Source organism: Mastigoproctus giganteus, chromosome 3 (assembly GCF_048544385.1).
Source record: "Mastigoproctus giganteus isolate SK-2022 chromosome 3, ASM4854438v1, whole genome shotgun sequence".
In the NCBI taxonomy this organism is placed as follows: Eukaryota; Metazoa; Arthropoda; class Arachnida; order Uropygi; family Thelyphonidae; genus Mastigoproctus; species Mastigoproctus giganteus.
Genome location: NC_143577.1, coordinates 158,038,852 through 158,056,370, shown reverse-complemented (window position 1 = coordinate 158,056,370; position 17,519 = coordinate 158,038,852).

The window sequence follows — 17,519 nt, the reverse complement described above, 5'->3', positions numbered from 1 at the left end:
CTTGTTTTGCTATATAAATTGCACATACTGAAGTGGCTGTGTCTGAAATTAAGCACATAAGGCTGCAAGGACTACATAGAGTAGCAGAGGAGGTTTGGAGTCTGTTGGGAGGGACATTTATATTCCGTGCAGATATGGTTTATATATTTTTGCTTTCATATGGTGTGGGCCTTAACGGTACTATTGATTATATTAAGAATCTAGTTTGTTTGGTTTTTTTTTTTTGTCTCTTAACATACTGTCCAATCAAAACATTATGACTACGCCACTGTTTTAGCAAGTCGGCCATTCCTCCCCATCTGGGTCAGGAATACTGTGTCGTGTGAGAACCAGTAAATGTGATGCTGCAGGTTCGTGGTATGCGATTCATGCGAAGTACTTGATCGGCATGGACAAGGGACGTGATCTAACGAACTTGGAAAAACTGATGATTGTCAGTTACCGGTCGAAGGGTTGTAGTATTATACGGGAACTGGGAATCTTGTGGACTGTTCGCCGAGTGCTGAAGTTAAAGTGCTCCAAGGTGGACGAATGCTGGACAGAGCAGCTGTCGTCGAGTCAATGGCGGGGGCCCATGCCTCATCAGTGGTGGTGGTGAACGTAGGCTGTCCGTCTTGTGAGAGCCGACAGACGGAAAACCGTAGAATGCTGACCATGGTCTACAACTTAGGGAGATTAACCAGCAGTATTTCCAAGACCACGATCCAACGAACCTGCTCCGATTGGGCTCCCGGTCAAGGTGCTCATGCTTACGGCCACCTATCGCCAACAACGACTAAAGACTGCATCTGAACAGTGTCATTAAACCTGTCGGAAAAAACTATCGGAAAAAAGTTGCCTTTCCAATTAATCACGTTTCCTGCTGTGCTATGTGGACAGTAGATGGAGGGTAGGTGACAAACTGTGGAAAGGAATCAGTTCGGTGTTTTAGTCCAATAGAAATAGGCAGGTGGCCGGCCGCAGTGTTTTTGTATGGGGGATATTTTCCTGGAAATTCTTCGAGCCCTCATACCCCTTGACTGCATTCTGAATGCTAAAAACTAACGATCCATTGTGGCTGATCAGGTACATTCCCTCACCATAATGGTGACTGTCTTCCCGCATGACACAAGTAGTTTCAGTAGGAAACTCACTTGTGCCATCTGGGAAGACACTGTTCGCTACTTTGGCCGCCGAATTCGCCAAATACGAATCCCACAGAAGATTTCTATGATTACGTGGATGGACATATCCGGCCTTTGGATCCTCCACCACGGACTATCACAGATCTACGGGACGCAATCTTGGCGACATGTTCATCAACAAATCACTTGCAGCTTTCAGAGGCCGTGTGCTTACCGTACTGGTAAGAGAAAGATATATCCACTGTTGTTAGATAAGTGTTAATAGTGTTTTGACTGGACAGTGTAGAGTATATGTACTGATACGTATAGTAAGCATACATGGTTGAAATTTATGAACGAAATGTTATACATCGGTCACCCTTTCGAAAATTAATGATGAACTTTTAAGCACCACTAAATGATTCACAATTATGTTTTGAAAGCACACCTGCTTTTGCGAATGTGTTTTTAAAATGTGCGTGTTTATGATTCATCTTTGTAGAGGGGTGTGTGTTTTTCTACCGATCCCGTATTTTTTGATTCTTGAGTGTATATTATTTCTAAAACGGATATTTCATCTTGATTCTAAAAATATCCTAGCTGAATCTTGTATGCATATTCCGCCTCATTAAAACCCAAAATACTGTATCTTGTTTAAAGAAAAGTCGAGAAGTTTTGAGCATCTGGAAATGTGCATAAAAATAAGTACACCGTTAATCTGAAAGCGTGATTGATAAGAAGTTATTGAATAATTCAGGGTTCAATTTTAAATGTATTTTTTCAAATGGCAAAATCAATTTATTATTAAAGCAATATTTACCGATAATCGGGTAAGGGATCAGGGGGAGAGAAATCTGCCAGCTGGGAGACGAAGGAGCAATCTTCTTGTTCGTAAGAACAGTCAGTTAAACGGTCCCAGTACATCATGATGAGCACTTAACTCCTATCGAAACACCGTTAAATCCAACAGAAACGGAATATTTTAAATCCAACAGGCATCTTCGATAGATTATACCTACGCGGACACAGCCAACTAGTTGGTTATTTCAAGTAAGGAAACCGCACACCACTAAAATATACAATAGTTAAAGAAAAAAGATGAATTTGTCAGGCAGGTGCCGATAATCTCGACAAGTCGAGCGTTATCAGCCCAACACGTGGTGACTTTTACAGACGTGCGACCAATTAAATGGTGAGGGAGGGGAACAGAACCTTGGTCGCTTAACAGGAGTTGGGGTGGGGAGTGATAATTGTAAGCCTACACGATGCATTTACGATGGAGTTATTGGCAGAGCAAGTTCCTGTTATCGTTTCTTCATCTAGTCCAGATGTTTGGTCCAGAGCAGACTCGTACTGCTCCTTCACTTCCCATTTTGTTCAATCAGTTGAATTAAACCCACAAACACTACGAAATGTAGTCTTTCCAAGAGGTCTGTATTTCTTATTTTCGATTTTAATATGGTAGGCATCACAGAAGGACGCTGGCATTAATCACCGTATAATGCAACACTAGTTTCTAACTAGCGATAGATTGTTGTGCAAGGTAGTTATATCGACCTGTCGAGATGCTTACCTTTAGATATTTCAAAGAAATATCAGAATGGAATGTCTACTAAAAGCAGTCTCTGATGAAACTGTGTATTCTCCCTTTCTATAATTCTAATCGTCCATTTATCCACTTAGAAAGCTGCTCGGTATCGCACGTCTGTTTTCTTTTATATCCACCTTCTGTGTTCTACACAATACTGAACGAGCCTATCTAATATACTAAACCTTGGACATAATTCTGTACAGCCAAAGATGCTATACGTAAAACTTCTCACCTATACATTTCCATAAGGCCACGGCAGTGCTTCAACCACCTATAAGGCTTGTCATTGAGATAATAATATTAGAACCTCCCACCTGAAGCTTATAAGAACAGCCTTTTAGAGAAAACATAAGATAAAGCTTTCAAACTTTTCAAAGCTCATTACAAGATTCGTATCAGAAAATTCCAAGTAGGAGATTTTCCTCGCTATCATCTTACAAGTGTGTTAGATATTGATATGGTGTTATGAGAACTGAAAGAACGATACTCGAGAAATTTCAAGCTCTTCTACTCTGCACAACTGAAGCGAAGTAAAATGCAATATTAAATAATTTAAATGTTTTGTTTCTTGTTTCGTAGTACAGTAGTTTTTCCATAATACTTCGGCAACCAGAATATGCTATCCCAATTTGTGTAAAGATTTTAAGCTTCAGCGGTTAGGCATTCAAATGACTTTTTAATCTGAAGCTTCTCAACATTAAAAGAAGAAAGAGAACTCTTTATTGCACACCATAACGCGCACGCCCTACGCCCTTCACGGCTACAAGCCAAGGGTTTACATGAAAGGATAACACAACATAATAAACAAGGATGGGAAAAAATAATAAAGTAAAAAAACAGACGCAGAAAGGCTGGGACACTGGAGTGATGGATCCCTGGCAGTGATGGAGAGGTCCGCGGGAGCAGGTTCTAAAAGTCCTGTGACGTGGATCTGATAAGGAAGTCGAATTCTTTCCGAACCAGACTTCTGGGCTTACTGCGGATGGAGGATCCAAGTCCCAAGCTTTACAGCTTACCCAGTCCTTCAGATCACCCCAAAGTTATCTGATTAGTTACTACCCTTGCAAATGCTGTAATATATACAATTCTTAGACGGCGACCTCTACAAGTTCTGCCTATATTTTTTATCGACTGCGAACTTGTAGAGGTCGCCGTCCAAGGAGTATATGTATTGCAGCATTTGCACGGGTAGGAACCAATCAGATAACTTTGGGATGGCCTGAAGAACTAGGTAAGTCCTAAAGTTTGGGACTTACCTAGATAGTCCCAAACTATCTAGGTAAGTTCCGAACCTGACTTCTGGGCTTATTGCGGATCCTCCATCCACAATAAGCCTAGAGGTCGGGTTCGGAAAGAATGTCAACCATTATTTTGACAGAAAAGACTAATCTTCTCTCGTGAATGATGGTAGGAAGACTTCTGATGTTGAGAGCTGCAGCCATCTGGGTGATCCTCGGTACAGGAGAAAGCTGAAATTTTCGTATGGCCTATTTCAGTAGCCAGAATTTGCAGCGAAAATCCTATCTAAGATGATCTAAGATGCGTTGTGGCAGTTTAGGTCCAGATTTCTGCACCATACAGAATAACCGGATATACAAAAGTATTTTTGTTTCTACACCCTCACAGCTCGGTCATGGATGTGATGGACGTGTGAAAGTTGTTGCGTAAGTATCCACTCGAGTCGGCAGAACTTTATTTACAGATGGTCTATGTGTGTGATGGAAAGGAGAGCTTTTGATCAAAAATAACGCCCAGATCGATATGCTGTTGGACAGCAGAAATCGCGGATACTCTAAAAATGGGTTGCACCATTTTTGAGTTCCGTTTGAGTGAGAATGTCAACTGTTTCGACCTCTCAGGATTAAAGTGAAGACCGAAACCGGAGAGGACGGCCTCGAGGTTGTAGATTTTTTTTTTGTAGGATTTAGGCTTTGATAAAGTCAGCAGTGTCTCCAGGGTTAATAGGAGTGAACAGTTTTATGTCATCAGCAAAGGTGATAATATCAGTTCAACCCATCACGAACGGCACAAGGACTGCTGAGAACAAGATACTAAACAGGACCCCGCCTTGTGGGACTCCAGCTGTAATAGTGGTGTAGTGCACATGGCCATTGCGAACAATAATAGTCCTGTTCTTAAGCATTGCCTGAATAAACCAGAGCACTCCTCCAGTGAGGTAATATTCACGTAGTAGCCTTGCCAACATGTGAACGGATACAGAATCGAATGCAGTTGGGCGTAACGATGATTTCCGAACCGTACTCAATGCCTCGAGGATCTTGGTAGTGGTAGTGACTAGATTTGCGGTTGTGGATCTTGACCGGGTAGCATAGAGGATCTGCGGTAGCTGTTGTGCCATTATCTGGGTAGTTACTGTTCTCAGAAGAGATTTCTCAAAGAGTTGAGCTTTAATAATAGGCTTGATGCAGAAAAGATTGGGCGGAAGTGACTGGACTGAGAAGCAGAGCGTATTTTCGGCAGCAGTCTCATTAGATAGACATGCCACATAGGAGGGAAATAATTTTGATGAAGGATCTTGTTAAATAACGACAGGATAGGATCAACAATAAATATACTGAGGCCTTCAGCATAAACTGCGGAACGCCTTTGGCACCGGATATGGTCGTAGGTGCGCTAAGCAATTTATTGCTTCGGTCAGCTGATATTTAGTGAGGTGAACTGAATTTAAGCGGTCTGTCGTAATCGAATTGAATGGGAATTCCATTGCTATAGTGGATTCTGGCTGAGTGGAGAATCTATTTACATGGTCGAGCCAACTGATAAGATTGATTGAGTCAATGACTTTGTTCGAATAGCTTCCATAGAAGGACTTCCCTTGGTTTAATCACCTCCCTTTTGTTCCTAATAAAAAGCGCCCTAGCTCCGGAAAAGGTAGTTCTGTCCGAGGTTGATCTGGAGTTTTTCCACCTCTTGTGCATGTTCTGTTTCATGTGGTCAACTTTCAGAAGCTTTTAGATTCCACCAGGAATGCTCTGTGATGGTTAGTTTCTTCGTCGCGGCATAGATAGATAGATAGATATATATATATATATATATAGAGAGAGAGAGAGAGAGAGAGAGAGAGGGGGGGGGGCAGTGGCTATCGATCTTGTCATCAAGTCAATCCCCAGTTCGTGATCACAATCCTCAAGGACATTCCATGGAATTGCCTAAGCCGCATAAACACACTTTTCTGGGTTGAAGTAATTGGGCGCTGTAAATATCTTGGATCGGACTTTCTTTCTAAACTAAACCAAACTGTTATATTAGGGTCACCCGGTAAATTATTACATATACCCATGTGTACACCGGGTCTGTAAATTTCGTTTTGATTAGCCACACAATTTGGTGACGCGAACGCGAGGTCCAAACTGATTTCGCCCCTCCTGGATGGTGTGTACCAACCAGTTTAAGACCTATTGTATCTAGACGCTCACTCAGTCTACTCTTGACGTTCCCCAGAGTATTTGGAAGATTAAAATCTCCGCAAACGACATGTTTCAGTGTCTCCATTGGTTAAGCAGCCAGTTGAGGAGTTCATCAATTACTTGAGCGTCTGTCACTGGTGGGGTGTACACCGTGACAACGTTGAGACAATTCTTCTGGCTGTTGTTGATTTTAGGTTTCAACGTAACTATAACTCCCTCGAAAGAGTCCGACTGGCTCAATTGAAAAAAATTGCAACTCCTCCTCAGAAGCGGCTTTCTCTAGATGTGCACACCATTTGATACCTCACAGGCCAAGTCGAAGAAATTGTTTCCTCATTGGAGTCAAGCCAGGTTTCTGCGAAGCAAACCACGTCCATTGAACTAGACAGCGCTACCAGACAGTAATGCTGTCTAGTTCAATGAGCCAAAAATTAGAGCCCTAAACACGCATGCATTTGCTTTCTGCCCCATGCTCTCCCCCCCGAGCTACTTCAATACAAGTTTGATATTGGCAAGCGCTCCTTCATCAGATCTGCAATCTCTGTGGGGGGGGGGGAGCTTACAGATCTAGAAAAAAAAAAAAAAATAGACTGAAATCGAGTGGCTAATGCCCAGTACTGAAAAAAATATTCAAAACGTTTTGACCCCTTCTCTCCAGGTTATGTCATCTTTATCTGAAAGCTCTAGTCGGATGGATTTTAATTACGTTAGGTAGATAAACAGATTCGTGAAGACCAACGCATTAACACCCAGAAAATGTGTGCGAGATTGTAATAGCCTTAATGCATTGAAAATAATTCTGGACCTGGGACAGCAGAAGTTCGCCAGTTGCTTACGTTCGATCACAAGAAACAGCGTGCAGGCTTGCGCAGATCTGGATCAGCAGTGAAGACGATTTCTTTGACAGCATCATCGCCAAAGACAAGATCTGGACACACAACTATGAAGCGGAGTCAAAGCAGCGGTTTTTACAGAAGAAATTTTAAGGGTTTGTCCTGTTGAATTTCCTGGAACAAGGGCATGCGATCATTTCTGCTCTTCTCTGCGAAGGTACTGAAGAAGCTTATGGGGCATGAGCAGAAAGGAAAATTTCTCCTTCAGCGCCACAATAAGCAAACCCATACCAGCATGGACCCTGACAAGAGAGACCGTTGCGAAGTTCTGCGGACCGTTTTGCCACTACCTCTATACAGTTCCGACCTTCCGCCATCAGGCGTTCACATGTTTAGCTCTATGAAGGAGGACGTTCGTGGAGAAGGCTTCGCGGATGACAATTGCGGCCTCGAGAAGTGGCTGTGGCTCTTAGAGGCTGGCAGAAACTTTTACAAAGGGGGAATTCACAATGCTGGATTAGGTTGTTTGGGGATCTGGCTCACAAAAATATTTAAGAAGTAAAGTTAAAATACTTTACTCCTTACAGTAATTGTGTTGGTCCATGTTTTCCCTCGCGATTTTGGGGCCATGGAGCGACTCGTTGAGTAGATTCGGCTTCTAGGGATGCATGACTGAAAAAAATAGACTTGAAGGTTGTACTAGGGTTTTAAGAGCATCAGCAACTAAGGCCATAATGCTCCGTATATACTGTCTGTAAATTACACGTGTTCTGTGGTCGATTTTCTGTTTGCTGGATGAAGAACCCTAGTTTCCGGGAGAGAAAAAACCATGGTATCCTCGCATGAGACCGACTAACCGAGCCACTTGTTGAAAAAGGTCCATAAAAATTCCTGTCATCGAACCTGGACCATTTCACACCCGGTGTGGGAAGGTTGGCGCTTCTACCAACTGCGTTACCCACAAAGATACTTGAACGAGGTACTACATAATTTAGTTTGGAATACTCGTAGTATTCTAGAGGGGGAAAAAAAAGGCATTACTTTCGGAGCGATCTTCGTACATTTAAATTTGAAAGTTTAGTGGTCTGATTGAAAATCCTACTCTTTGGGTAACCAGTCCTTTCACGAGCACATTCATTGAGTTGTTCGGGCTTTACCACCCTCTCTTCCATCCCTCTTCTGAGCATTTAAATCTTTTAGTATTTTTACTAGTTATAAATATTTTAATCGCAAACAGTTTAATCGGTATTCAGTAATCTGGACTTATCAAACTGTTTGTGCTAACATATTTCATATACAGTATGTGCTAACTACATACTGTATATGAAATATAATTCTTAAATACCGCAATAATCCAGGATTGATTAAGAAATACTCAGAAATATTTACCACACTTCGACGACCAGCGCTCGTGGCATTTCAAATACCCGCAGTGGCTAATGCCCATAGGGTCGTGTATATAAATGTACCCGTAACAAATCATGCTGCAATAAAAATAAAATAAAATATATTTTCTGTTTATACTCCGGGTCAACCACACGCTCAGGGGAGTTCACAAGATACAGAGAATACGAGAAACAGCGGAGTATTTATTATTATTATCTTTCTATACATTAAAATAATTTTCCTCCTAATGATATTTATTCAGCCAATGGGAGAAGAGAGATGTGGGTTACGTGGTAGTACGTAACAAATACAAAAATACGTACTTCTGTTCTTCATTTCCATATGTAACGTATTTATTTAAATAAACTAAATGCAACAAGGCATAATATTTTAATAGTTTAAGATTCTATATCTGTATAATACCGGTGAAGATACACCATAGACAACTCTTAAAGGATAAAGTACGATCGTAGTGTGAATAGCACCCACCGATGAAAAGCCAACTAGCTTTGAAACGGTGGTGGTGGTGCTCACCGAGACTAAGTGACAATAGTCTTCTCTATTAGTGAAGAGTTACTAATTCGAGATAATGCAATGCATGGTAACTCGTTGCGAAGGATGAGGACAATATGAGATACAGACGAAATGATGCCTTTCACACTACGATCGTAGTTTTTCTTTAAGTGTTGTCTGCGGTGTATCTACATCGATATAATATAGATACGATAACGTATTTATGTATTCATAGCCGAGGAAGTGACACACACAGAGTCGAAAGCTTCTGTAAGTATTTTATTTTATTTTATCAAAAGAAGCGAGCAGGAGGCGAAGCCCCCTAGTCAGCTGGCGGTGCGAACGCCTCCAAAACTGCAAACTACATGTAGCGTTTCAAACTAAAAGTTGCATTTCTAACGCTGTATTGGATACCACCAGCACCTCACTTTTTCTGTTCTCAGTGTTGTCGATGGTGTTGTTCGAGTTGGCCGTGTCTTGCGCATTTAACGACGATGATGGATTCATCCAGCAAATTCAGATAGGTTATAAACAGGACAGTTTTATATTATGTTTGAAACACACTTCCTGAGAAGCTTTTTTTTTTTTTTTATATTGCGTGATGTCGATACAGTTTTGATGGACTTTTAATTTTAATTAGTGAAAAAATCACAGAAGTTGATACAGTGATGTCGAAATCAATAAATCATTGCAGTTAAAAATGGTAAGTAAAATAAATAAAAATATTTCAAAAAATGGTTTGTATTTTTTATTTGTTATATTACAAATGGAATTAATAAAGTTCAAGTAAATTATGTGTAACTTCTGATTCATTTCCGGTATTTATTATCGAAAAACGCGATGATTCCGAATATGCAGGTGAACAGGTTGCTGATACTATCTATTTAAATGACACTTTCGTTTGTCCGTTTCTTAAGGGCAGCCAAAATATTTGTAAACACTTCTGTTATTTTACAACCGGCTTCAACTGCATTTTCTAAGGTTAAGTTACCCATTATTGGCAAAAATGCCCTTTTTCCGAATCTATCGCTCTGCCTATCCTCTTTGTAGCTCCACGATTTCCGAGAGAATATTTGTAATGTTATTTGTTGACTAACAAACTCCTCCTTTTTAGGGTTCGTAGTCTAACGAAGGACCCTTATAATATCTCTCTGTCCGTCTGTCACAGCATGTATCTCTGGAACCACTCATGGGTCTGTATATCATGTGGGCCAATATAACGCCATACTGATCGCTGTTCACAAAAATTTGTCTGAGAAATGTGGGAGGGTAAATGTGGGTGGGACAAAGTTGCCGTCGACAACCTATAGCTTATTATACACCGTTGGAAAGAGCTCAACGAGTAGGTTTAAAATATAATTTTAAAATATTTTTTAAATTAAAAATGGCGGCGCCAGACAAAAAAAGTGAGTAATTTTCGTGTGTCCCCCCCCTCTATTTCAGTCGCTAATGGAGCTAAAAATTTAAAAATCACATTTACTGGAATAGCCTATTATATAACCAAAGGAATGCCTTGCACCCACCAAGACTACACAGTGGATAACACTGCAACCCACAAGGCTGAAAAGAACAGGCTGCAGAAATACTTAAAAGAAACCTGGCAATACCGCTGGACAAACACAACAAAAGGGAATATCACCAAAAAGTTCATCCCGGACGTAGACAGAGTATACCCCATTCTCCCAACCTGGCTGCAACCTGGACTTTACACGACTTACCTCCTTACGGGTCACGGGGCTTTCAATGCAAAGCTTACAGCATTGGGAATAGTGGAGGATCCGCGTTGTACTTGCGGGGAACAAGAAAGCTGGGTGCACATTATGTTTGAGTGTGCCCAATATGAAGACCTTAGATGCAGACTAATAACTAGAGTTCACTATCTATCGAGGGATCTCGAGTCACATCTACTAGATACACAAGAAGAATATTTAGCTTTAACTGATTTTGCCCAGGGATTATTTACCAAGCGCCAAACACTAACCGCCATATACAGAAGACCTTAACGGAATTAGACAAAACAAACCTGCAACTAGCAGCGAGACGACACAGAGGAGCCGACTATACAGACCTTGGACTGACTACAAAATGCACTGTGAAAAGACAAGTGACAATATATTGTCTAACTACCAGAGTCATGATTACCGCCAATAGAAGCGAAAAAACACCTTTAAATAGTCGTGACATCAGTACAAAGGAACACTGCCCCAAGACCTTGCAGCATAGACCCACTACATAATGACAAAAGGTAGTGTAAGGACTAGCAAACATCACGGAAGGGATAAAACCCCATTGACAGCCAGTAGACTTGATTATGACCCCAAGATAAGGACCAGAAAATAGGATCCAGACTACATGCAGTCTGGAAGGATGACATCCCAAATTTAACCCCCTATTAGTGTCCCACCTAGATGAGACGCAACGGCCAGCTTTTTAGGGCCTGCAAACTGATGGAGACGACATACGGTGGCACTCTCCCGCCGGAACAGCCTATTGGCGACCCAAATCCGCACTCTCTTGAGCGGATCTTTCTTTCCAAACTCCTGGGGAGGAGAGGCTTGCCTCTCCTTGCCTCCCCAATTTTTTCACTCTGGTGGGGCACGGGCATGCCTCACTACCTGCAGGGGCCATCTACTCTGTCGGCCCCTTATTTCCAATTTCTTCCCCCAGTCTTCATCCTCCCCCCAAACTTTTGTCTTGCACAGCGTTTAGCCCTACATGTCAAAATCAAAAGAGAACATCAAAATTCTTGCCCGAACCTATTTGGTTTTTAAAACTCACTTTCACCGCACAGCCCCACGTTGCGCAATATTAATACTAACTTGTAAAGTATCACTAATATCAACCTCGATTTTTTTTTTTTTTTTTCTTCGTCCTAGCCACTGAAATCCCAGGAAAGTAAGTGGCAAGACCAGCCAGAGTACAAATATTGGTAACCCCGGCCGGCCTCCCTGTGGCAGATATTGGTAACGTCGGGTCTCACTAGGGGCCCGGCGGCTAACAGGCCGGATGAACAATGGGCACAACAAATTACACAGTACATATCCCACACACTTTTAAATCTCTGGCTTGTCCGATACAGAGAACATAACCGGAGATGGGAGAAATCCCAGGTGCCGTCAGACCCCGAACATACCTAATACCTAATTAGCTATGCGTTATTCGATGCTTATCAAGGGAAAACTATTCCGATTGAAATCTATCATTTACTTTGTGTTAAAATTAAAAAACCAATTTTTTATTGCACTTCGACAGCGCGCTTCTTTGTACTAAGTAACTCTCCTTTTGGTGACAAAAAGGTTGCTAAATAGTTAGTTAATAATTCTATATAGGTCATTTATAAATTTTGCGACGAGAAGTATTTTTTAACAATTTTCAAAGCCGGAGTTATCCCGGCAAGGAGGAACTCAGAGAGCCCATGTTGAGGCGGCGGTGGTGGGGAGGAGCCTGCGCGAAGTCTTCCACTGCCCTCACCTGCCAGTCTCTTCTCCCCAAAGACTTTAATCGCTTCTCCATGGAGAAGTCGGAGTCGCTTCTCCCACCCTTTTCATTCATAGCAACTGGAAAGACTCAAATAGACAACGTTTTCGTCAGTTCCTCAGTTTTAGGCCAAGCCCGGGTACTAGAAATCTTTTTCAGTTACCATAAAGCTCTCTATTTGAGATACTACACTAACGACCATTCGTGACTACGGACCGTTCATCCTGAGTGCCCGGCACTCAGTAATTGACCGATTTATTCGTTCTATTCTTGTCAACAAAGATCATTGAGAATCATAAACTTTGATTATAGTATATGTAACATTTTCTTTTTGTTGTAGGTTGTCCACTTGCGGTTTTGTGTTGTAGTTTCAGATCTCTTACAAATCGCATGAATATCACATTTCAAACGTTGCCCTCAAAAAAATACAACCACACAGGTTGTATGTTCGACTGCAGTAATCTGAAGCCAGAATGGGGAAAACACATAGCTTCGCGCATGCTCTTTGCTGACCCAGATATTAATGAGATGTGCAACGTTCAACCACCTGTATCACTTGCTATGTCCATATCTCTTTCTTTCCGACCATCCTATCCATTTATAGCCTGTCGAACAACGATGGTTGTTTATCTACACTTAAGATACACACTACAGGATAATTTGGTTGGTTTGTTTTTTGGGGATTGCCATTGCGTATCGTCTACGTTGGTCATAGCGCGCTGGTTCCTACTGTAATCTTGTGACATTTATTGTACTTGTGTTACCAAATTCACGGGACACTTGTAGTTATGAGCAAAGCGTATTTATTCAGATACATTAATATCGCGTTGGCTTAATGGCCGGAATTGAACAGAAACTACGTGCTTTGCAAAGAAATGGAACGGAGTTTGAATCATCTTGGTGCATCGTTGGAACAAGAATTGCGATTAAAAGGGCTTTGACACAATACCGTAATCGCAGCAAAGAATGGAAATTAAATCATCCCTGTGTCGTGGAATATATCAATTATGTACAACGTTATCAGATGAAATATTACGTTTCACATTTAAAGGGAATTTTGCCATACCCTGTATAATATGAAACGTAATATTTCATCTGATAACGAATATCAAGAAACTAACTAGCTTCAGGTAGTTTCTTAATATCATTCATTTGGTTTTCTGCTTATTCAGGCATTAACTTCCTGGAATTAATTTACATATTACGCTGGAATTTGGGATTGAGTGCTTTAGTGCCTGACCATGACGAGATAAGTACTGTTACTATTTTATTCATTCTATTATTCGTATTATGAAGGCATTCTTTCTTCCATATAATTACAGAATGGCAAACCCTGCATGTAGTATTTAGTCATCTCACTTAGTGCCATTATCCTGGTCTGGAAGGCTCAAAACATTCAAAGCGAGTTTCTGAGGAACATTTATGACTAGTATCTGTGTCCTGTCTTTTAGTCATCCATTGATTCAACAAAGGATCTTGTCAGTAATCTCAATTTGCTGCAGTTTATATAATAATCTTTCATGGGGAACCGTATCGAAAGCCGTATTGAAGTTAAAGAAAATAATGCCAAATTTGTTTATTGCATCCAACTGTTTTATGATTTCGTCATAATGATTAACTAGACTGTTCAGGCGAGACTTCCCTTTCATGAACCTATGCTGTGATCCATTAAGGATACCATTGCTTTCCAGATAGTCCTGTATTGTATCCTTAACCACAGATTCTGTGATCTTTCCCATCGTTGGCGTCAAATTCACTAGTCCATAGTTGTCCATCACGTCTTTTGCACCTCTTTAGGACTGAGGGGAACTTACTGCTTCTCCAATCTTGGAGATGACTCCTGGATGTATTGGTATGGTGTTTTAGGGCACAAGGGCAGCATAGGCCAAAATATGCCACCTGGATGTAATGATGATGTCATTAACATCCCCAGCGGGATGGTGCAGTCACATGCAGCTTTTTTTAGTGTAACAGGATATTTACTGTCCACTTCTGGAGCTTTCCCTTCGCTCAACTTCTTTCAGTAGTTTCTCCCAAAGACACATCTCCGAGTTTGCTTTATCACTTCATTTACAGCAGTCTAAATCTCCTTCATAGTTTTCAGATACTGAGGAAGGTCTTTAAAACGTCATAAGAAAGCAGTAAAGAAAATAGAATTTCACTAAAACGCGATATTTATAAAAGTCTGAGAATCTGCGAATATGCCTTTCGCAGGCGAAACTATGAATTACGTTGCTGCCATTTCTGAATCATCCCTCTCTGCTCTAGACGACATAGGTCTGTTTTTGTTTACAATGTCATGAACTTTATTATCAAGTCTCCATCTCTTCTTGGAGAAATATTTTTCACCAGCCCTAATTCTCGTCATCAGAATTTATTTATCGCTGCCTGTTTCTAGTGCTCATCATTTTCTAACAAAGTGTCTGTTCAGTTTCCTCCAGATAATAAATTAACGCTAAAAGTATTATTCCTCTTCACCTCTGTTTCATTAAGCCTACAAAATTTTGTATAAAGTTTGGTGTATTTCTGTAATTCTCAACTTTGTCAACCGGACTTTAGATCCTGCAAGCCCTCTGTTAGTGAAATGTGCAAATAAATAATTAATTAACATGCTAAAAGCTTAACTTTTATGTCTTCGAAATTTATTTTAAATACCGCGCTTCTTCTGAGACGCCCACACGTTCATTTGTTGTACCATTTTTCTTGGAATAGATCCTGAATAAAAGATATGAACTTCCTGTCTGACAATCAAGATTTCTTTAACCTAGTCCGAATTTTTTCATTATTAGCCACTAAGCCTTTGAAAACATTGGGGGTCCATTGAAGACCAATCAAAGTTCAGTTAATATCAATTTATTGCTAAGACTCGGACAGCGCAAAAACAGGTTAGGTTGGAACACATAACAAACCAAGTGCTCCAAAAGCAATAGGCGTAACTCAACTATATGATATCATAACGAGTAACAAACGACTTAAACCAGAAAATCCAAGGATGCAAATGGGCTTAAATCTTAGGGGGATACATTAGGAACACCCTGTCCATAAACAGGGTGTTCCTATTTTAAAATTTAATTATGTCACAACCAAAAGACATACAGTAATGTGGTCTTGTGGAAATTATAATGAAACTCCAAAAGTTTATGTCCTTGAATACGCCATTGAGTACACATTAGCGTGTGCACATCAAGGTGAAATTCCACTTTTTGCCACGTACGGACCAGCGTATCAGCATTTGATTGCCTCAGTTAACCTTGCGCTACCAGTTTCAGTGTTAGTAACGGGTGTTCTGTACACAATCCCTAAGGTACTCCGATTTGTAGAAGTCTAAGGGTATGATGTCTGGGAGAGAGCGTGGAGGCTAGGGATTAGTCCAAAGTTGTCATCCAGAAAATGACGATCATTCGCACTTCAGTGTGGAGGTGCGCCATCCCGTTTAAAAACGATGAATGGCTGCAACTCTTCCAGCTGAGGGATCACAGACTGCTGTAGCATGTCCTGTGATGCTCTTGTCACAAAAGAAAAATGGACCTATCAAACTATCGTGCATGAGCCCATAATAATAATGAAAGCCTCTTTCACCCGGTTTATTCTCTACAGAGATATTAGAGGCAAGAATATGCAGCTTGCTTCCGGTACCATTTATAATCATTTTCTCTAACTTCATTCATTACTGGATACTTATTGTATGAGTGTATGGTGATATTGTTGATATCACCATACACTCATGTGCAACTTGCTTCTTCACAAAGCGGGTGGTGTGTTTGTGGTGGAGGGAAAACAACGATTTTCCAAGTTCACTTTGTCTATAGAATGGGGATGAATTACCACATTCTAAAAGAAGTTCTTTCCTTCATTACGAGAGCAACTAAGATTTAAATATTGTTGTATCACTCCTTACTCAAAGGAACATATTTTTGAGTTATTTTGCGAAAGGTTTCGCCATTATTTGTTGCCTTAACTTGTTTTTCGTTCGATTTAATGCAAAAATATTGGAAGAAGCTTAATTTTAGTTAAGATATTACGCAAGAATAGTCTGGGAGAGGTTAAAGTCTAATTTCTTGTCATTCGCTGTATGGACGTGATACCATTGTTCGCAAGTTCCACGAGCAATCACTGATCACGCTTTATCGCAACGTATACACACGCTAATCAAACCCCCATTGTGGTAAACAGGAACAGAGGTGAGGGGTCGTTTGAAATGAGCTGATTCTGACACCGTAGGAAGAAGTCCATAACCCTACCCCCTTGTCGCCGTCTGGTTTAGAAAAGGAAATTCCTTACAGATAATGAATACTTCCCGTTTGTAATTTAAAATTTATATGGATTTTTACTGTACAGTTATACACACATTATACTGTACTGTAGAGTATCCCATTACAGCTATAGGTTTTACAAAATGACAGTTATAGACTTGTAGAAATTTGCCTATGAAGGTGAATAAATAAAATTAAGATTTAACATAAACACCTCATTAAATAAAGAATAACAGGGATATCTCTTACAATTTGAAAAGCAGAGTTTCACATTTTATGTAGAAACAAAATAACCAAAATGGAGGCAAATTGTGGTATATCAGCAGATTCATAAAATGTTCGCTGGTTACCCAGTCAATCCCGACGAGGCCTTTATTTCCAATATATGCATTCCTGGACGATTTCTCCAAAGCATGGACGTGACGTCAGTGTGCCTGGTAACTAGCGACACTCCGGTAAGCAGCTATGGACACCTGCAGATGGAGTACTGATTAATATACTGATTTTCTCTGATTTAACAGCCGTTTGAACATGGCTAAAGTTAAGAGCCGAACACGTCATTTCCTCAGTGATAGCCTCCCATTATTTGCTATCCTCCACAAAACGTTTCAGGTCTGCATCATGGCCTTTTGCTGCCATGTGCATTTGAGCAGTACTAAGCTATGTGTTTGTGTACTAAGCGCCAAAGCAACTAAGATGAGGCATTAGTATATTGTGTCTGTAAATTTCGTTATTTGTGTAATCGATTTTGCCTGTTTGCTGAACGAAAAACCCGAGTTACCGATGTTAAAAAAAAAAAAAAAAAAACACGCAACCCTCGCCGGAGAACGACTAACTCAGCCAAATTCTTAAAAAACAAGAAGTCCATAAATTCTTTGTGTCATTAACGGTATTGGAACACAGGCCATCTGTTTTTCCACTTGCTATGGGGAGGA